This window comes from Oncorhynchus keta, chromosome 9 (assembly GCF_023373465.1).
Source record: "Oncorhynchus keta strain PuntledgeMale-10-30-2019 chromosome 9, Oket_V2, whole genome shotgun sequence".
Lineage (NCBI taxonomy): Eukaryota > Metazoa > Chordata > Actinopteri > Salmoniformes > Salmonidae > Oncorhynchus > Oncorhynchus keta.
This window is the reverse complement of record NC_068429.1, coordinates 26182407-26204888: the sequence shown is the minus strand read 5'-3', so window position 1 is coordinate 26204888 and position 22482 is coordinate 26182407. Positions and strand designations below refer to the sequence as shown.

At 42.6% G+C, this 22482-nt stretch overlaps 2 pseudogenes; both read left to right on the top strand.

Annotated features, from left to right (window-relative positions):
* The first annotated feature begins 240 nt into the window (after window positions 1-240).
* On the top strand, window positions 241-14706 carry LOC118387431 (proteinase-activated receptor 2-like; annotated as a pseudogene).
* A 2706-nt stretch (window positions 14707-17412) lies between these two features.
* Window positions 17413-22097, top strand: LOC118387984 (proteinase-activated receptor 2-like; annotated as a pseudogene).
* Window positions 22098-22482: the final 385 nt, after the last annotated feature.

Genomic DNA, 22482 nt, shown 5'->3' with positions numbered 1-22482 from the left:
ACTAGCGAGGGTGGGCCAGCAATTGTATCAGGGTGGCCGTGGCCCCCCATGTCCACCCGTTGGCGGCGCCACTGCCTACAACATCCACTAAGCCAGTCAGCCTGAACAACACAGGCATGTATGGTCACGTGATTTATGACATCACACAGGTTTTTTCTTCCCACCTGTTGTGTGAGGGAGGGGTGTGGTACCCTACCTCTTCAGTTGACTGTAGCCAGCAAATTGACCAATTTGCTTACAATTGCACTAGGGTCAGACAGGTTTACTGTGTAGATTAAGATACAGAAAAACTGGGATAAAAGGGACAATTCAGAGTGCAGCGCATTTGTCATCCCTGGATTGAGGTACATTTTCTGAGACATATCTCACGCTGGCACTGCTGGGTCTTAATCTATATAGGAAGCCTGTCTGACCCTAGTGCAGCTATAAGCAAGCGCGTCGGATCTGCTGGCTACAGTTTACTTCAAAGTTACACAGACAAAAGGAATACACAAACGCTTGAATCAGCATTCAACACTCTTCGTACATCGCAGGCAGATTATTGCTGGAAAGTTTTGTGGAAGTTGTGGAACATGAGTTTCAAGCGGCATTGGTTGAATCTTGTGTTTTTATTGGCCTGCGCCGAACTATGTCTGTCTCAGAAAAATGGTAAGAGAAGGCCTTTTCCCTCTATTTCTCTCATTATTTGTTTTTTTTCTTCGATCAGATAAACGACATTGTGATATTCCTTAATGCCTTGATGGACAATTTGTTGAGTCGGATCCCCTCTGATTCCTGAATTAATACAGATATTGTAAAATACACTTGCTTGTTATGTTGTGATGATATTTGCAATGTCTGTGTGGTTACAGACCTCAAGACTACAATGAGTGATGATGTCATCATCCCACATGTCAATGACACGCTGTACTTCGCAAAATCGAGATGACCGCCCGAAGGGTATATTGAAAAGCAGGAGCAATGAGTTAGCCAGCTAAATTTGGTAAACAACCAGAAATAACTATTTGTCTGATTCATAAAGAAAGCTCAAATTAAATATGCGTTTTTGGTTGCTGAGTTAAGGCCAGGGACCACACCATCAAAAGGTAATTGTTTCCCCTTAATCATAAAACAATCAACGTTTATCAGTTGGATGAAGACAGCCTAAATAGTTTGGTTTCATTTTGTAAAGACACTCCAGGACTTGTGCAGAGCAGATTGTGGATGAATACTTTAGTATTTTACAGACAGAAAGATTAATAAAGACGTACATAAAATGCATTTTTGCCGCATTTTTTATAAGAAAATGTTATCTAGAATAGAAAATGGACAACATATCAACATTTTTCTCTGGGCAAGCCTGGAGAATATATCTGAGGTTAAGCACACAAAATGTGTTCAAAGCAAATGCTTCTGAAGCAGAGAGAAATTAGTTTGGGTGTGGAAAGAGTCTGACTTTCAGGAAATGGAAGCTACAGACAAGTACACTGAATTTAAATCAAATCAAATGTATTTATATAGCCCTTCGTACATCAGTTGATATCTCAAAGTGCTGTACAGAAACCCAGCCTAAAACCCCAAACAGCAAGCAATGCAGGTGTTGAAGCATGTTGGCTAGGAAAATACTAACAACCGGTAGATGCAAACCCTATTTTAGTCTGTGGTGCATGGCGATGGCAATACCCACCCGTAGCACGCACTCCAGCAGGTGTATCTCACTGATCATCCCTAAAGCCAAAACCTAATTTGGCCGCCTTTCCTTCCAGTTCTCTGCTGCCTGCGACTGGAACGAATTGCAAAAATCTCTGAAGTTGGAGACTTTTATCTCCCTCACCAACTTTAAACATCAGCTATCTGAGCAGCTAACCGATCGCTGCAGCTGTACATAGTCCATCGGTATATAGCCCACCCAATTTACCTACCTCATCCCCATACAGTTTTTATTTGATTACATTTTCTGCTATTTTGCACACCAGTATCTCTACTTGCACATGACCATCTGATCATTTATCACTCCAGTGTTAATCTGCTAAATTGTAATTATTCAGTCCTATGGCCTATTTATTGCCTACCTCCTCATGCCTTTTGCACACAATGTGTATATATATATATTGTTTTCTACTATGTTATTGACTTGTTTATTGTTTACTCCATGTGTAACTCTGTGTTGTCTGTTCACACTGCTATGCTTTATCGTGACCAGGTCGCAGTTGCAAATGAGAACTTGTTCTCAACTAGATTACCTGTTTAAATAAAGGTGTGGGGGGAGGGGAAAAAAATAAATGGCCTTCAATAGACCATGCCCATTTTAAGCTTATCCTTCCAAGAAATGTAAAGTTTAGGCTAACAGGCTGACTACACCGCTCGTGTCGCAAAATACATTTAGAAATCTATGTTATTCAATTATTGCACCCACACTGCTCGCGCGCGCCAATAAGCGTCTGTGGTGCCAAGGGCTAAAATAGTAATCAGTTCTATGAGTAGAGGGTAGAGGACCTTGTGCATTTCAGGTAAAATAACAACTCAATGTTTATATCCCAGTACAAATTAGCTAGCAAAAGAAAGCTAGCTAAATAGGACAAATTAGCTAGCAAGTGCAAGCTAACTAGCAAAATTGCCATAAATGTTTAATGCTTTTTGACCTGTCCCCAAATGAATATAATTGGTTCGGAGTTTGTTTTGATATTTTAACCTGCGTGTCATGATCGCGTTTGGTGTGGGGGGACAAAATACATTTATTGACGATGGCACACGATGGCCCACACGCGCAGCCCGTTTGGGTTCCGTGTAACACCTTGAACCTGTTTTGTAGTATACCCCTCTGGAATCTTATTAGTTGATTTTTAAAAGTGTTTACTTTTGATAGACAGCTAAAGTCGGAAGTTTACATACACTTAGGTTGGAGTCATTAAAACCAGTTGTTCAATCACTCCACAAATTTCTTGTTAACAAACTATAGTTTTAGAAAGTCTGTTAGGACATCTACTTTGTGCATGACACAAGTCATTTTTCCAACAATTGTTTACAGACAGATGGTTTCACTTATAATTCACTGTATTGCAATTCCAGTGGGTCAGAAGTTTACATACACCAAGCTTGGAAAATTCCCAAACATGATGTCATGGCTTTAGAAGCTTCTGATAGGCTAAATGACATACTTTGAGTCAATTGGAGGTGTACCTGTGGATGTATTTCAAGGCCTACCTTCAAACGCAGTGCCTCTTTGCTTGACATCATGGGACAATCAAAATAAATCAGCCAAGACCTCAGGAAGAAAATTGTAGACCTCCACAAGTCTGGTTCATCCTTGGGCGCAATTTCCAAACGCCTGAAGGTACCACGTTCATCTGTACAAACAATAGTATGCAAGTATAAACACCACAGGATCACACAGCTGTCATACCGCTCAGGAAGGAGATGTGTTCTGTCTCCTAGAGACGAACGTACTTTGGTGCGAAGTGTGCAATTCAATCCCAGAACAACAGCAAAGGAACTTGTGAAGACGCTGGAGGAAACGGGTACAAAAGTATCTATATCCACAGTAAAACGATTCCTATATTGACATAACCTGAAAGGCCGCTCAGCAAGGAAGAAGCCACTGCTCCAAAACCGCCATAAAAAAGCCAGACTACAGTTTGGGGACAAAGATCGTACTTTTGGAGAAATGTCGTCTGGTCTGATGAAACAAAAATAGTTATGTTTGGCCATAATGACCAACGTTATGTTTGGAGGGAAAAAGGGGATGCTTGCAAGCCGAAGAACACCATCCCAACCGTGAAGCATGGGGGAGGCAGCATCATGTTGTGGAGTGCTTTGCTGCAGGAGGGACTGGTGCACTTCACAAAATAGATGGCTTCATGAGGCATGAGGAAGGAAAATGATGTGGGATATATTGAAGCAACATCTCAAGACATCAGTCAGGAAGTTAAAGCTTGGTTGCAAATGGGTCTTCCAAATGGACAATGACCCCAAACATACTTCCAAGTTGTAGCAACATGGCTTAAGGACAACAAAGTCAAGGTATTGGAGTGGCCATCTCAAAGCCCTGACCTCAATCCTATAGAACATTTGTGGGCAGAACTAAAAAAGCATGTGCGTGCAAGGAGGCTACAAGCCTGACTCAGTTACACCAGCTCTGTCAAAAGGAATAGGCCAAAATTCACGCAACTTATTGTGGGAATCTTGTGAAAGGCTACCCGAAACGTTTGACCCAAGTTAAACAATTTAAAGGCAATGCTACCAAATACTAATTGAGTGTATGTAAACTTCTGATCCACTGGGAATGTGGTGAATGAAATAAAAGCTGAAATAAATCGTTCTCTACTATTATTCTGACATTTTACATTCTTAAAATAAAGTGATGATCGTAACTGACCTAAGACGAGGACTTTTTACTAGAATTAAATGTCAGGAATTGTGAAACTGAGTTCAAATGTTTTTGTCTGAGGTGTATGTAAACTTCAGACTTCAGCTGTAGTTTGCATAAGAACAGTGGTGATAAAAGTTCTCAATTGTCATACTTGAGTAAAAGGTAGGATACCTTAAAGACCAATATTCACAAAGTAAAATGCTACTAGAGTAAAAGTATAAAAGTACATGGTTCTAAATATACTTAAGTACAGTCATGGAAAACTTACAAAATGTTCATAATTGATAATTGCTTATACTAAGCAAACCAGACTGCACAATAAAAACGTAACTGGAACTCATAAATAATTTACAAACACAGTATTTAAGTTAAGTGAGTCTGCCAGATCAAAGAGTGTAGGGATGACAACTAGGGATGCACATTTTGTGGAATATTCAGAGGTGGAAACTTTAAGTGGAAATTGACGGGAATTGATGGAAATGTATGCAAATTAATATTAATACTATTTAAATGTAGATGTTTTTTGCATTGGATATATTTACCATATCATCTGGAGACAGAAACATAAACCTTTTACCTTATCATAAGTAGACATAATTGCAAATGGTTAAATCCTTTTAAATGATTTATTTACGAATTAAACTTTTAATTAAATCAGTGAAATCATCCCATGTGAAGATTCAACTCAACAACAAAAGAAAGGGGCATATTGAATGATCCCCAATGATCCATCACATCTCCCAAATATGTTTTCAACATCTGTAAAATGATAGTCTAGAAACGAAAGCTTTGGTTGTCTTCCACTCAGGCTTCCATGTCTTCTCCCGGGTCCTCCTCAATGTTCTCCTCTTGAACATCGGACTCTTGAGGCCTCATCTTCATTGTCACTTTCCAACCTTGTTGAGGGTGGCTCATTGTCAGGCTCAAAAAGCCAAAAATATGCCTGGTTGGCCACCAATTTTTCAACCCTTGGATTGGTCAGCCTGTTGCGTGCTTTGATATGTGTCTTCCCAAACAAGGACCAGTTGCGCTCTGTGAGGCGGCTGATGTTGGTGGGATTTGGAGGATAATGGAAGCAACAGGGGAAAGAGCCTCAGATCCACAAAGTCCCTTCCACCAGGTGGCTGATGAGATATGTTGGCACGACTGCTATATTGCATCTCCATCCCAAAGCCCTTGCTTGGAAGTGTACTACGCCAGACTGCCAAGAACTTTGCCCTCATCGAGGCCAAGGTGATGAGACACGGTAGTGATGACACCGTACGCCTTGTTGATCTCTGCACCAGGCAGTATGCTCTTGCCAGCATACCTGGGGTCCAACATGTACGCTGCGGCGTGTATGGGCTTCAGGCAGATGTCTTCACGCTTTTTGATGTATTTCAGAACTGTAGTTTCCTCTGCTTGGAGCAACAGTGAAGTGGGCAGGGCAGTATGGATTTCTTCTCTTACATCTGCAAGCAGTCTGAACATCAGACAGGATGGCATTTTTATTTGATCTTTATTTAACTAGGCAAGTCAGTTAAGAACATTCTTATTTACAATGACGGCCTAGGAACAGTGGGTTTATTGCCTTGTTCAGGGGCAGAACAACAGATTTTTACCTTGTCAGCTCGGGGATTCGACCTAGCAACCTTCCGGTTACTAGTCCAATGCCCTAACCACTAGACTACCTTCCACATTGTCTCCCTCCAACCGTGCAATGGCGACTGCTATAGGTTTCAGGAGTTTCAGGCTGCTTCCCAAAATACATCATCCAGGAGGATCCTCTTGATGGGGCTGTCCATATTGGCAGACTGTGGTATGGCTATTTTTTGGAGGGACACCTTCCCCTCCAGTAGACTGTCAAACATGATGACGCCACCACCCCAATGTGTGTTGCTGGACAATTTCAATGTGGTGCTCTTATTCTTTTCACTTTGCTTGGTGAGATTGCTGCTATAACTTGATGACCTTTCACATACCTAGCCATTTCTTTGGCTCTCTTGTAGAGTGTATCCATTGTTTTCAGTGCCATGATGTCCTTGAGTAGCAGATTCAATGCATGAGCAGCACAGCCAATGGTTGTGATGTGAGGGTAGGACTTCCCTACTTTAGACCAAGCAGCCTTCATGTTCGCAGCATTGTCTGTCACCAGTGCAAATACCTTCTGTGGTCCAAGGTCATTGATGACTGCCATCAGATCATCTGCAATGTAGAGACCGGTGTGTCTGTTGTCCCTTGTGTCTGTGCTCTTGAATACGGGTTGAGATGTAGTTAATTATCCTTTGCTCACGAACATTCAACCAACCACCAGAGATGATTGCAATACAGTCTGCTTTCTCTATGATTTGCTTGAACTTCACTTGAAATCTGTTGAACTCTGCATCCAGCAAATGAGTAGATAAAGCATGTCTGGTTGGAGGGGTGTATGCTGGGTGAAGAACATTCAGAATTCTCTTCCAATACACATTGCCTGTGAGCATCAGAGGTGAACCAGTTGCATACACAACTCGAGCAAGACATTCATCAGCATTTCTCTGACCACGTTCCTCCATTGAGTCAAAAAAAAAATCTAATTCCAGGAGGACCATGAGCTGTTGCTATCGATAAGGTGTTTGATTCATCATTTTCACCTCAAATAGAAGTAGAAGAACTTTTGTCAGAGGTTGCTTGTTGTGAGCGCTAAGGGAACTTTATGCACTTGGGAAGATGATTCTTCATCTTTGTTACGTTCTTCGCATATGATTTGAAACAGTGTTGGCAAATGTACACAGCTTTTCCTTCTACATTAGCTGCAGTGAACTGTCTTCACACATCAGATAGTGCCCATGGCATTTTCCTGTACAGATTAGGTTAAAAAAAAACATGTACAGATAAATAGTTAAGCAGTTAGATTAAACAACTAATTTGTAAGACTTTTTAAAATTTTTTAAATGATACATATATGGAAACAGGTGAATTATCCCTTCTCAGTTAGCAGGCTCAAGCAAGCTAAACCCCACATGGTAGCAAATACTAACTTGCAGAAGTTGTTAAGAAGTGATTTAAACACACTTTGCTGTAGGCTACTATTTACTAGTTAACAGAAAATCATCTATGTCATATAAAATATATTCACCCCACCCAGTATTGTAATCAAAACTTACCAGAAAGCATGTAGTCCTTGGCTCAGACAGTGTAGTAGTGTGGGCTCCGTAGCATATCATTAGTGTGAAAGATCTTGAGGATCAGCTGTACATGTGATGGAAGAATGCACTGTACATGTGATGGAAGAATGCACTGTACATGTGATGGAAGAATGCACTGTACATGTGATGGAAGAATGCACTGTACATGTGATGGAAGAATGCACTGTACATGTGATGGAAGAATGCACTGTACATGTGATGGAAGAATGCACTGTACATGTGATGGAAGAATGCACTGTACATGTGATGGAAGAATGCACTGTACATGTGATGGAAGAATGCACTGTACATGTGATGGAAGAATGCACTGTACATGTGATGGAAGAATGCACTGTGGATGCAGAGGGTTGCAATTCCATTGAATTGGGGATAGTTTAACCAAAATATGCAACAAGACCTAGAATTGCTTTATGTGTACCCCACAAAAAAAGGTTCACTCTTATAAGCTAACTTTTTTTCATGAACTTTAAGCAGAATTACCCAAATTCCAGGGCTTAACTTATAATGGAACATTTCTGGGAAATATTCCGAAAAGTTTCCGACCCTTTGCAACCCTGATAAAGTATTAGATTGATAGGTTAGATTTTCCTTCCTCAGCAAGAATAATGTAACGACTACTTTTTGGTGTCAGGGGAAATTAATGGGAGTATAATGTACATATTGTCTTTAGGAACGTAGTGAATTAAAAGTTGTCAAAAATATAAGTAGTAAAGTACAGATACCCCCCTCCCCAAAAAAGGTACTTTACAACACTGCATAAGAACAATTATAAAAATAATTTATGCAATAAATCTCAAATGGCTATTGTATTCAAATGGAATACATTGTAACCTAAATTTTGTAATTCCTTAAACACCCCTATTTATTTTCATCTTGTTTCTCTCTTTTCTCAGAGCGGTTTAATGCTGGCTTTGAAGACCGAGGCTTCACGGGGGATGAGACAGCGGCGGGGGTGCAGGTCTCCCTGGAGGCCTGCATGGTTCTGGACAGTCATCTGACCACTGTGTTCTTCCCCATTGTCTACATAGTGGTGTTTGCTGTGGGGCTGCCCACCAACGCCATGGCCATCTGGGTCTTCCTGTTCAGGACCAAGAAGAAGCACCCTGCCGCCATCTACATGGCCAACCTGGCTCTGTCTGACCTGCTCTTTGTCATCTGGACGCCTCTGAAGATCGCCTACCACTTCAACGGTAACGACTGGATCTATGGAGAGAGGCTGTGTAAAGTCCTGGTGGGCTTCTTCTATGGGAACATGTACTGCTCCATCCTCTTCATCACCTGTATCAGTGTCCAGCGCTACTGGGCCATTGTTTACCCCCTCTCCCAGGATTGTAGGAACAACCATATAGCCATCGGTGTCTCGGTCGCAATCTGGGTGGGGGTCTGGCTGCTGACCACCCCTCTCTACCTCTATGACCAGACAGTCAAGGTGACCAACCTCAACATCACCACCTGCCACGACGTCACCCGGCCCAGCCAGAATAGCATGGCTGCTGGCTTCTTCCTGACCATGGGAACCCTGGGATTTGTAGTTCCCACCGTGTTGTGCGTGGTGGTTAACGTTCTGATGCTCAAGTCCCTGAGGAACTCAATGACGGACGCCAGCATCACCAAGAATCGGCGCAAGGCTGTGGTGCTCATCATTACTGTTCTGATCATTTTCCTGGTCTGTTTCACCCCCAGTAACATTATGATGCTGGTGACCTACTCTCTCCTGCTGGCTCAAGTCGTGCACAATGACTACGGCTTCTACATCACCACCCTGTGTCTGGCCAGCCTCAACAGCTGTGTGGATCCATTCATCTACTACTTCATCTCAGAGGAGTTCAGGGAGCAAGTAAAGAACACGCTGAGGTGCCGGAGCCAGAGGGCATGATGAGGATCTCGTTCACTGCTCTGAAGTACTTCAAGATGAGTAACACCATCCAGGTTTGGGGTCAATTCCAGTCAAGTCAGTAAGTACTGATTAGGAAAATGTCAAATTGGATTGGTTGATTTGGTTTACTTTCTGAATTGTCTGGCATTAAAATGGAATTGACCCCAATTGGTACCTGCACCTCAGACTCAGGGAACACACAGAGCAGCTATGTTTAGGGGGGTTCTCATGTGGAGATCAAAGTTGGCTGTACTGATGTTTTTAATGTACTGGACAGGTTAAATGGAATACCGGGTTGGTCTCAAATACTAGGTGTCTTTCACCTAACATTTTGTTTTCATCATCATCAATGGAGAGAGAGATGAGATGCAACCCCAGACTACTTCATATTATGTGCTTGTTATAATTGCCTCCTCTCCCCTCATACAATTTTAGTGCAGATTTTGTTGGTTTTATCTAGAAAATAAAATCAGAAAGAGTGTGTTACTGATCCATCCTCCACATTTAGACAGTCAAAGATGTCCATTATGTTTGTTCCAGCACTGACCCCTCTGAAACTGTTAACTTAGTTCTTAGTGCCCAGCACTGACCCTTCACTTCTGGCAACAGGTATTGTTCTTTATCAAGTGAGCCATACATACACTGTATACACTGTATAATGCCTAGTGAAAGTCCATACACCACTTGCATAGTGTCATGATGTGGCCCTTTCTGGGTATAGGTTGAGATGGCATGCTGCTAGTAAGGTAACTGATTTCAACTCTCTCCGGGAGTTAATCTTGTTGGAAGAGTTTAAAAACTGCTTACCCGAACGCATCGTAGTTTACCTGAACGAACAGAAAGTATCCTCCCTGGCAGAAGCGTCTGTGTTGGCAGATGAGTTTGTGTTGACGCACAAGAGTGTGTTTTCGGCTCATACTGAGAGTAGAGCCACTGAGTTTCCTACCTTTAGCCCTAGTCGGCCAGCAGTAGTATATCAAGCACGCCAGAAGAATGAGCGTCCCTGTTTCTATTGTCATAAAGTAGGACATATGATTAATGATTGCTTCCTGCTTAAACGCAAACAAGGGATGCCTCTTCGTGCCAAGCCACCAACAGGTGTTGCTCTAATTCGTACGGTTGTGAGGTCTGCAACAAAACAGGTGCCTCAGGGTAACTGTAGTTTGAAAGTCTCAGTCCCCGACCGCAGTTATGAACCATTCATTTTCGAGGGGTTTGTGTCCCTAACGAATGACGAAGCATCTCAGCGCCCGGTTAAAATCCTTAGAGATACTGGTGCGGCGCAGTCGTTTATATTGTCTGATGTGTTGCCCTTATCTGACGATACATACTGTGGTTCCAGTGTGTTAGTGCAGGGTATTGAAATGGGTTTTGTCCCGGTGCCATTGCACTTTGTGAAAGTACACTCTGAGTTAATCAGTGGAATATTCAGAGTGGGGGTACGTTCTATGTTGCCAGTGAAAGGTGTGACCTTTATAATGGGTAACGATATTGCCGGAGGAAAGGTAGTACCCGTATTGGAAGTATTGGATAAAAGTGACCACTCTCTCTCGAATGAGCTGGCACAGAGTTATCCACATGTGTTCCCCGCTTGTGCTGTCACTCGTGCTCAGGCACTACAGGAGGGTGACGAGAGATTTGTCGAACACTGTTCTGTTCAAAGAGGTTGATCAAGAGGATGGATTGTGTGATACCTCTGAGAAGCTGATCACCTCTGACAAACAGCCCAGGAAAGAAGCAAAGAACGTTGAACTTATTGCTGATGCAATACAGTTACCAGTCACTCGTGAGCAGCTGATTGCTAACCAAAAGGTTGACAACAAGCTTGCTAAATGTTTTTCTAGTGTTGTCTCATTGGAAGATGTGAAGAAGAAGAACGTGGCTTACTTCATTGATGGTAATCTCCTCATGCGTAAATGGAAATCCCATGTTGACGCGGATGGAGATTGGAATGCTGTTTACCAAATAGTGATTCCTACAGCCTTTCGACAAAATGTGTTATCCCTTGCTCATGATCACCAGTGGTCTGGTCATTTAGGAATCACAAAAACTTATGATCGGATCCTTCGACATTTCTTTTGGCCTGGTTTAAAACAAGATGTGGCTCAGTTCTGTCGGACATGCCACACATGTCAGATAACAGGAAAACCAAATCAGGTTATTCCTTCCGCTCCTCTTTGTCCCATACCTGGCATAGGTGAACCATTCGAGCATGTGGTGGTTGATTGTGTCGGACCGTTACCGAAGACAAAATCGGTTAACCAGTTTTTGTTAACGATAATGTGTATGGCTACAAGATACCCCGAGGCCATTCCTCTGAGAAAGATTACAGCCCCGGTAGTGAGTAAAGCCTTAATAAAATTCTTCACGACATTCGGGTTACCTAGGGTGGTACAAAGCGATCAAGGTACCAATTTCCTATCCAAGCTCTTCAGGCAGGTGTTAAAATCCTTGTCAATTACGCACCATGTGTCAAGCGCCTATCACCCAGAGTCTCAGGGTGCACTTGAAAGATGGCATCAGACACTGAAGTCTATGCTATGTAAATATTGTTTGGAATCTGAGAAAGATTGGGATGAGGGAGTTCCTCTAGTTTTGTTTGCTGCTCGTGAAACTGTGCAGGAGTCCCTAGGTTTCAGCCCGGCTGAACTGGTGTTTGGTCACACAGTGAGAGGACCAATGAAAGTCCTTAAAGAACAGTTCTTGTCCCAAGAGTTGTGTACCAGAGATGAGAATGTGTTGGACTACGTTAGTCGCTTTCGTGAGCGCCTACACCAAGCTTGTGCTCTCGCAAAGGAAGCTCTGTCTTCCTCACAGAGGAGCATGAAAAGACACTATGATAAAGAGGCTGTTTCTCGTCCACTACAGCCAGGTGACCAAGTACTGGTGTTATTACCTGTTCCAGGATCTTCACTGTCAGCTCGTTTCTCGGGTCCTTATTTAATTGAAAAGAAAATAAGTGAAACTGACTATGTGCTTCAAACTCCTGATAGAAAAGGCCAATCTCGTGTGTGTCACATTAACATGTTGAAAGCTTACCACACCCGACCCAGCACACAGTTAGAGAGTTCAAAAACAGAGGAAGGTACTGCTGTCTCCTCTGCTACTACTGCTATGATAGTGGACTGTCATATTGATGATGTTGATGGCTTGGAGTTGCGCAATACTCAGCAGCAGTGTGTTAGATTGCCCAACTCAGAAATGCTGCTGTCTATCCAATCTGGGCTGGTTCATTTAACGGATGGACAGGCCAATGATATTGTGAGGCTACTACACAGTTTTCCAAGTCTCTTTAATGATGTTCCTACTCGCACAAATGTGTTGGAACATGACATTAATGTTGGAAATGCTACACCTATCAAGCAACACCCATATCGTATCAATGCTTCCAAGAGGAAGATACTGAGGGATGAGGTGAGATATTTGTTGGAGAATGACCTGGCGAAGCCAAGTTCAAGCCCTTGGAGTTCTCCTTGCATTTTGTACCTGATGGTACGTCCAGGTTATGTACGGATTATCGAAAGGTAAATTCTGTCACAATGCCAGATTCGTTCCCGTTACCCCGACTGGACGACTGTATCGACACTATTGGTGCTGCTAAGTATGTAACTAAGTTAGACCTCTTAAAAGGTTACTGGCAGGTTCTGTTAACTTCACGTGCTTCTGAGATTTCTGCCTTTGTGACCCCAGACAACTTCCTACAGTACTCAGTCATGGCTTTTGGGATGCGAAATGCACCAGCCACTTTCCAACGACTGGTTAACTCCGTATTAGCTGGCGTTCCTAATTGTAGTGCATACCTTGATGACCTAGTGATTTATTCGTCTGAGTGGTCAGATCATGTTGACTCGCTAAGGGTAGTATGTGAACGGTTGGCAGCTGCTTCTCTAACCCTGAACTTGGCAAAGTGCGAGTTTGGGAAGGCTACTGTTACCTATCTGGGTAAAGAGGTTGGCCATGGACAGGTGCGCCCTGTTGGTGCCAAGGTCTTGGCTATAACTGCATTCCCTGCACCTACCACCAGACGAGAGCTACGCCGCTTTTTAGGGATGGTTGGCTACTACCGTAGCTTCTGTAAAAATTTCTCTGCGGTAGTTGCTCCATTGACCGATTTGCTTAGTCCGGCTAGATCATTTGTGTGGTCCCCTGATTGTAAGAGAACTTTTGAATCAGCGAAACCACTCTTATGTAGTACACCTGTACTTGCTGCTCCAGATTTTGAACAACCGTTCAAACTTGAGGTAGATGCTAGTGCCAGAGGTGCTGGTGCTGTTCTACTGCAGCAGGACAAGAGTGGAGTGGATCATCCCGTTTGTTATTTTTCACGTAAATTTACTAAATGTCAAACAAACTATGCGACAATAGAACAAGAAGCTCTTGCTTTGTTGTTGGCTCTGCAATACTTTGAAGTATATATTGGTTCCAGTGCCCTACCCGTAATTGTATATACTGACCATAACCCCTTAGTTTTTCTCCACCGAATGTACAACCAGAACCAGCGCCTTGTGCGTTGGGCGCTGATTGTACAAAATTATAATTTGGAGATCCGCCACAAAAAGGGTTCTGATAATGTATTGGAAGATGCTTTGTCTCGTGTGTGAAAATGATTTCTGAATGTTTTGCAAGGTTGTTGCTTTGTTGTAAGTATTCATTGAAATACTGTAGTCGCAACCCCTAGGGTTGCTCTTTTAAGGGTGGGAGTGTTACGGATACAGTTATCCTGTGTCTGTGTGTATCCTGTGTGTGTGTTTCTTTTCTCTCCTTCTCCCCTCACAGGTGAAAATCATCACTCCCCAATCAATCATCAATCAGAAGACACACCTCCTCCTATTTCCTGACCTATCACAGTTCCTTCCCCATGGTTTAAAAACCCCATCATTTGTTTGTTCTAGAGCTCAGCTCAGCTCAATCTCTCTGTAAATGCCATGTCTGTAGGTCTCTGTGTTTCACTCTCGCTTTGTGTCTTAACCTCTCTTTTGTTTAAAGCACTTCATAGCACTTTGTCATCACCTGTGAGTATTATTTTTGGTTATGGTATTTGTTTGTTGCTGGTGGGAAAAGGGGGAAACCAAGACAAGTCGCCCATGGGCATACACTACCCGTAGGTGAACTTTGTTAAATACACTAGTTAGAACTGGGCAGACCACCCACTGTATTTTTGGTTAGTTAGTTAGCTTTTGTTAAAGTAGGCTAGTCTAGCTTAGGGGTGTGTTTTTGTATACTTATTGTTTCTTTCCTTGGGTCCAGCTCAGCCCCTTTTCCTGCTCCCCCCCCCATTACCGTGTGTTTATAAATAAACCTAGAGTTTGACGGTAGATTTCTGTTGTCGTGGTTATTTCGTTCACACTTTTACTTTGTCACAATAATAATTTGCATGAGTTATGTTACGGGTCTCATTACCATCCCCCCTAGACCGTCGGGCCAAAAGGGATTCGTAACATCCACAAAATGGGATTTTGAAACAAAATGTTCACTTGTGGGAATGGTCTGTGGACACTTAAGTGACGGGTATGACAAGTGTGTTTTCTTTGGTGACCTCCGAGAGGACAGGAAACACACATAACAGGAAACACACACAACTATATCTCTGAATGTGTATGAATGCAGAAACAATTTGTGAAATGATGTAATGTAATTAGTTTAATCATGTAATAATTACAGAATGTATTTGATAGAATAAGTCTTCAGTTTTAATGATGCCAAAGACACAACAGTTATGACATTTTTCTGAATTTAAAGTAAATCAAAAAAGACCATTTATATTATTTCGTACAGATCTACACAACCTGCTCCACATTTTCAAAGTGAAATAAAAAGTATAGAATTATTTTTAAGTTAATAAAAATCATGTATTGATTGTATATGTCATGATAGCCCTGAGTTAATACTTGGTGGAAGCATCTTTGGCAGCAATTACATCGTTAAATCATTTGGAGTAAGATTCTACCGACTCCGCACAACTCTTAGGGCAACATTTATATCTGTTTGTTTTTGTCAAAATTGCTCTACCTCTATACAGTGGGGCAAAAAAAGTATTTAGTCAGCCACCAATTGTGCAAGCTCTCCCACTTAAAAAGATGAGAGGCCTGTAATTTTTATCATAGGTACACTTCAACTATGACAGACAAAATGAGAAAAAAAATCCAGAAAATCACATTGTAGGATTGTTAATGAATTTATTTGCAAATTATGGTGGAAAATAAGTATTTGGTCATCTACAAACAAGCAAGATTTCTGGCTCTCACAGACCTGTAACTTATTTAAGAGGCTCCTCTGTCCTCCACTCGTTACCTGTATTAATGGCACCTGTTTGAACTTGTTATCAGTATAAAAGACACCTGTCCAGAACCTGAAACAGTCACACTCCAAACTCCACTATGGCCAAGACCAAAGAGCTGTCAAAGGACACCAGAAACAAAATTGTAGACCTGCACCAGGCTGGGAAGACTGAATCTGCAATAGGTAAGCAGCTTAGTTTGAAGAAATCAACTGTGGAGCAATTATTAGGAAATGGAAGACATACAAGACCACTGATAATCTCCCTCGATCTGGGGCTCCATGCAAGATCTCACCCCGTGGGTTCAAAATGATCACAAGAATGGTGAGCAAAAATCCCAGAACCACACGGGGGGACCTAGTGAATGACCTGCAGAGAGCTGGGACCAAAGTAACAAAGCCTACCATCAGTAACACACTGCGCCGCCAGGGACTCAAATCCTGCAGTGCCAGACGTGTCCCCCTGCTTAAGCCAGTACATGTCCAGGCCCGTCTGAAGTTTGCTAGAGAGCATTTGGATGATCCAGAAGAAGATTGGGAGAATGTCATAACTCAACTCGTCGTGTTTGGAGGACAAAGAATGCTGAGTTGCATCCAAAGAACACCATACCTACTGTGAAGCATGGAGGTTGAAACATCATGCTTTGGGGCTGTTTTTCTGCAAAGGGACCAGGACGACTGATCCGTGTAAAGGAAAGAATGCATGGGGCCATGTATCGTGAGATTTTGAGTGAAAACCTCCTTCCATCAGCAAGGGCATTGAAGATTAAATGTGGATGGGTCTTTCAGCATGACAATGATCCCAAACACACCGCCCAGGCAACGAAGGAGTGGCTTCGTAAGAAGCATTTCAAGGTCCTGGAGTGGCCTAGCCAGTCTCCAGATCTCAACCCCATAACATCTTTGGAGGGAGTTGAAAGTCCGTGTTGCCCAGCAACAGCCCCAAAACATCACTGCTCTAGAGGAGATGTGCATGGAGGAATGGGCCAAAATACCAGCACCAGTGTGTGAAAAACTTGTGAAGACTTACAGAAAACATTTGACCTCTGTCATTGCCAACAAAGGGTATATAACAAAGTATTGAGATAAACTTTTGTTATTGACCAAATACTTATTTTCCACCATAATTTGCAAATACATTCATTAAAAATCCTACAATGTGATTTTCTGGAATGTATTTACCTAATTTTGTCTGTCATAGTTGAAATGTACCTATGATGAAAATTACAGGCCTCTCTCATCTTTTTAATTGGAAGAACTTGCACAATTGGTGGCTGACTAAATACTTTTTTGCCCCACTGTACATTTGGTTGGGATTCATTGATGGACAGCAATATGTAAACCAGATTTTTCCAACTTTTTACCTGGGCTTTGCTCCTTTCATATTTATTTTGATCCAGACAAACTCCCCATTCTCTGCCATTGACAAACATACTCATGACATGATGTTGACATTACTTCAAAATACAGAGAGAACATGAAGTGAAGTCCCCCTATAAGATTCACATTGAAATAACCCAGACAAATCGCAGTTATCTTTGGATAAGACCAAACAGGTTAAAGCCTTGTAAATTCACAGACACTCAAAACCATGTCGTGACAGAGAGAGAGTGAGGTTACACTGGTAACCTGATTCCATCAATTTCTTGCTTTTCGGGTGCGTTCTTCTGTTTATGTTAAAGAGAAAGAAGGCATCGGCATCAGGGTAAGTTAACTACCATCTGGACCTTGGGAGGAGAAGACAATTCATAGACATTTATACTGTACAAAGTTCAAGGACAATGGCCTCATCTCAAATACTTTCCTGCTTATTGTTGTTCAGTTGCGAGTGTGCAGCCAATACAATGGGTAAGATTGACCTTTTATAATTGATCTCATGACTTTGTCAGTAGCCTACTTGTAGACACGTTGTATTATCTTGAGTTAGCTTACTTGTACTGGGGTAAATCCAGTTGAATTCAATCACTTTTTGACAGCATCCCTTTTGATTTAAACACGACTTTCCATATATATTTGCTCATGGAAGAAGTGGTCAGGAAGTGACTTTTTGGACCTGAATGCCAAAACATTCAGGACATAAAGTATTTATATACACGAGCATTGCTTTCAATTGGGTTACACAAAAACAGTCCTTGGGAAGCCAAAAGTTAAATACAATTCCATTTCAACTTACTGTGCTGGTAGGCAGGAAGGTTGGTCATTATGATGGGTGGAATTTGAGATAAAATATCTAAAGGATGGTATTATTAAACAGATTTTCAAACGTGGGTCTGTTGTAGATGTACTTGTTCTCTGCTTACTTCATGTCAAAATAAAAGGTTATTCCTTTTTTGTACACCTGGTGCACGTGCAGGGCTTTGATTTTGACCTGAGGTAAGCCTATTTTACATCATCTGAGGTTTTTGTGTTGTGATGGCAGTCAGTTCAGATCAACATGCTCTTGAATACAGGGTGGGTGTCATTTCAATCATAGAAATAACATTAATAGAATGAACCTATACCTTCAGACCACTGCAATTTAGCTGGTATGCCATTGAACTTAAATTTATTTGAAATTGTAACTTCTAATTACTATGACAAAGATGGCTGCCGGTCCACACACTGTCGAATGTCAACTTAAATGGTAACGTCTAATCTATTATCTATATTTCTATTATTTCAATAGGTTTCTTATGGAGGATTGTCAGTATAATTTAAAACAACATATATTCCCATTCAATTCAACATTCTCTGATGTGTGGACCTCCAACAATCTTTGAAATTTGAAACGTACATTTTATTCCCATTTTAGTACATTTATTAGCCAAAACATAACACCCACCCTGTATTCAAGCATGTCGCGTCTCAACCGATGGCGGACACAACCCAAAAACTGTTGAAATGGTTTGACAACCCTGTTTGTAAGCTTTTAAAAATCAAATCAAATGTTATTGGTCACATACACATGGTTAGCAGATGTTAATGTGAGTGCAGCGAAATGCTTGTGCTTCTAGTTCCGACAGCGCAGTAATATCTAACAAGTAATTTATCAATTTCACAACAAAAACTTGTACACACAAGTGTAAAGGAATGAATAATAATATGTACATATAAATATATGGATGAGCGATGGCCGCACGGCATAGGCAAGATGCAGTAGATGGTAAGAGTATAGTATATAAATATGAGATGAGTAATGTAGGGTACGTAAACATTATATAAAGTGGCATTGTTTAAAGTGACTAGTGATACATTTATTACATCCATTTTTTATTATTAAAGTGGCTAGAGATTTGAGTCAGTATGTTGGCAGCAGCCACTCAATGTTAGTGATGGATGTTTAACAGTCTGATGGCTTGAGATAGAAGCCCCAGCTTTGATGCACCTGTACGGACCTCGCCTTCTGGATGATAGCGGGGTGAACAGGCAGTGGCTCGGGTGGTTGTTGTCCTTGATGATCTTTATGGCCTTCCTGTGACATCGGGTGGTGTAGGTGTCCTGGAGAGCAGGTAGTTTGACCCCGGTGATGCGTTGTGCAGACCTTCCTACCCTCTGGAGAGCCTTACGATTGTGGGCGGAGCAGTTGCCATACCAGGCGGTGATACAGCACGACAGGATGCTCTCGATTGTGCACCTGTACAAGTTTGTGATTGTTTTCGGTGACAAGCCAAATTTCTTCAGCCTCCTGAGGTTGAAGAGGCACAGTTACGCCTTCTTCACGACGCTGTCTGTGTGGGTGGACCCTTTCAGTTTGTCCGTGATGTGTACGCCGAGGAACATAAAACTTTCACCTTCTCCACTACTGTCCCGTCAATGTGGCTAGGGGGGTGTTCCCTCTGCTGTTCCCTGAAGTCCACGATCATCTACTTCGTTTTGACATTGAGTGTGAGGTTATTTTCCTGACACCACACTCCGAGGGCCCTCACCTCCTCCCTGTAGGCCGTCTTGTCGTTGTTGGTAATCAAGCCTACCACTGTACAGTAGTGTCGTCTGCAAACTTGATGATTGAGTTGGAGGCGTGAGCTGAGAGAGAGAGCTGAGAACGCACCCTTATAGGGCCCCAGTGCTGAGGACCAGCAGGGTGAAAATGTTGTTTCCTACCGTCACCACCTGGGAGCGGCTTGTCAGAAAGTCCAGGACCCAGTTGTACAGGGCGGGTCGAGATCCAGGGTCTCAAGCTTAATGACGAGTTTGGTGGGTACTATGGTGTTAAATGCTGAGCTGTAATCGATGAACAGCAACCTTACATAGGTATTCCACTTGTCCAGATGGGTTAGGGCAGTGTGATTGCAAATGCATTGTCTGTGGACCTATTGGAGCAGTAAGCAAATTGGAGTGGGTCTAGTGTGTCAGGTAGGGTGGAGGTGATATGATCCTTGACTAGTCTCTCAAAGCACTTCATGATGACGGAAGTCGTTCAACTCAGTTACCTTCGCTTTCTTGGGACAGGAACAATGGTGGCCCTCTTGAAGCATGTGGGAACAGCAGACTAGGATAGGGATTGATTGAATATGTCCATAACACACCAGCCAGCTGGTCTGTGCATGCTCTGAAGATGTGGCTGGGGATGCCGTCTGGGCCTGCAGCCTTGCGAGGGTTAACACGTTTAAATGTTTTACTCATGTTGGCCACGGTGAAGGAGAGCCTGCAGGTTTTGGTATCGGTGTCCGCGATGGGGCTGGTTTGCTTTTTGTAATCCATTTAATTGCGACTCTACTTTGTCTCTATACTCACGCTTAGCTTGTTTGATTGCCTTGCGGAGGGAATAGCTACACTGTTTGTATTCGGTCATGTTTCCGGTCGCCTTGCCATGATTAAAAGCAGTGGTTCAGTTTTGCGCAAATGCTGCCATCAATCCACGGTTTCTGGTTGGGGAAGATTTTAATAGTCACCATGGGTACAACATCACTGATGCACTTGCTAATAAACTCACTCACCGAATCAGCGTATATATCAATGTTGTTGTCTGAGGCTATCCGGAACATATCCCAGTCCATGTGATCGAAGCAATCTTGAAGCGTGGAATCTGATTGGTCGGACCAGTGTTGAACGGACCTGAGCACGGGCGTTTCCTGTTTTAGTTTCTGTCTATAGGCTGGGAGCAAGTTATCTTTATCTTTTCCAGTGATTTCACATTGTATGTCTCATGGTATGGCTGGCTATGGTTATGCAAAAAAAAATGGTGTAATTGTGCACCTTTATCTGTCAGCCCGTGGACGGTGTGAGGCCGGGGCGGCCGGGTAGCCTAGTGGTTAGTGTGGTGGACTAACAACCGGAAGGTTGCAAGTTCAAAACTCCCGAGCTGGCAAGTCTGTCATTCTGCCCCTGAACAGGCAGTTAACCCACTGTTCCTAGGCCATCATTGAAAATAAGAATTTGTTCTTAACTGTCTTGCCTAGTTAAATAAAGGTAAAATAAAATGAATAAATAAAAATGTTTCTCTCCTGTTTCTTACCACAGGTATAGGACGTGGGTTCATCGGGGTGGTCGACCCTAAAGATACCGACCACGTCACGTTGGACAAGGCAACCACGGAAACACTGCGGAGCAGTCTGACCACGGTGTTCCTCCCCATCGTCTACATAGTGGTGTTTGCTGTGGGGCTGTAACCACCAACGCCATGGCCATCTGGGTCTTCCTGTTCAGGACCAAGAAGAAGCACCCTGCCGCCATCTACATGGCCAACCTGGCTCTGTCTGACCTGCTCTTTGTCATCTGGACGCCTCTGAAGATCGCCTACCACTTCAACGGTAACGACTGGATCTATGGAGAGAGGCTGTGTAAAGTCCTGGTGGGCTTCTTCTATGGGAACATGTTCCACTGCTCCATCCTCTGTATCAGTGTCCAGCGCTACTGGCCCATCCTCTGTCCCACCAGAAGAAGAACAACAAAATTGCCATCTCTATTTGGGCCTTCATCTGGCTCACCACCACCCCTCTGTACCTCTACAACCACACGGCCAACTCAAGGACCTCAACATCACCCCGGGAAGAACCGTCAGAAAGCCATGGTGCTGATTGTGACGGTGCTGGTCACTTCCTGGTGTGTTTTGTCCCCAGTAACATCATGCTAGTCATCCACTAGACCCTCCTCAAGGACAGGGTGATCAACAACGGCTATGGCTTCTACAAATAGCCTAAGAACAGTGATTTAACTGCCTTGCTCAGGGTCAGAACAACAGATGTTTACCTTGTCAGCTCAGGGATTTGATCTTGCAACCTTTTGGTTACTAGTCGAACGCTCTAACCACTAGGCTACCTGCCGCCCCAATGATGAAGAGTGACATATTTTAGAAGGGCGGTGTTGGGGTAAACTGGCTTTAAGTCTATGGTCTACATATGTTCACTGGTATATGTTTTTATATAATTACCTGTGTGAGATTATATAGGGCAGTAGGCTGTACACATTAACACGGCTCCTTTTTTACTATAGTGTCGTTTTGTTTTAAGCTCACGTGAATTTTTGAAGCCTTGAAAAGTTTTTTGTTTTAAGTTTGTTAGTTTCTTAAATAAATCTATGCAATATGATAAGCTAATGGTGTTTGATTCTATATTTGTTATTGTTCTCTAATGTATAACTTTGTTTCTGTTGCGTAATCCTTATGAATATTCCAATGCCCTGGTGCTCATAGCAATGGATGGACTGAGTCATCTCACATGCCTGGTGGGAGATGATATTACAAGAGTCATTGTCCGGGATAATGAAGAGCCATGGTCTGTGATTATGGTAAGGAATTCATGTAATATTTCACAATACCTTTCAGTGTGATAATCTGAAGACTGATGTTTTCTGTTTCAGAACAGTTGACTGGATTTTTCAGTTTCTCATCTCTTAAG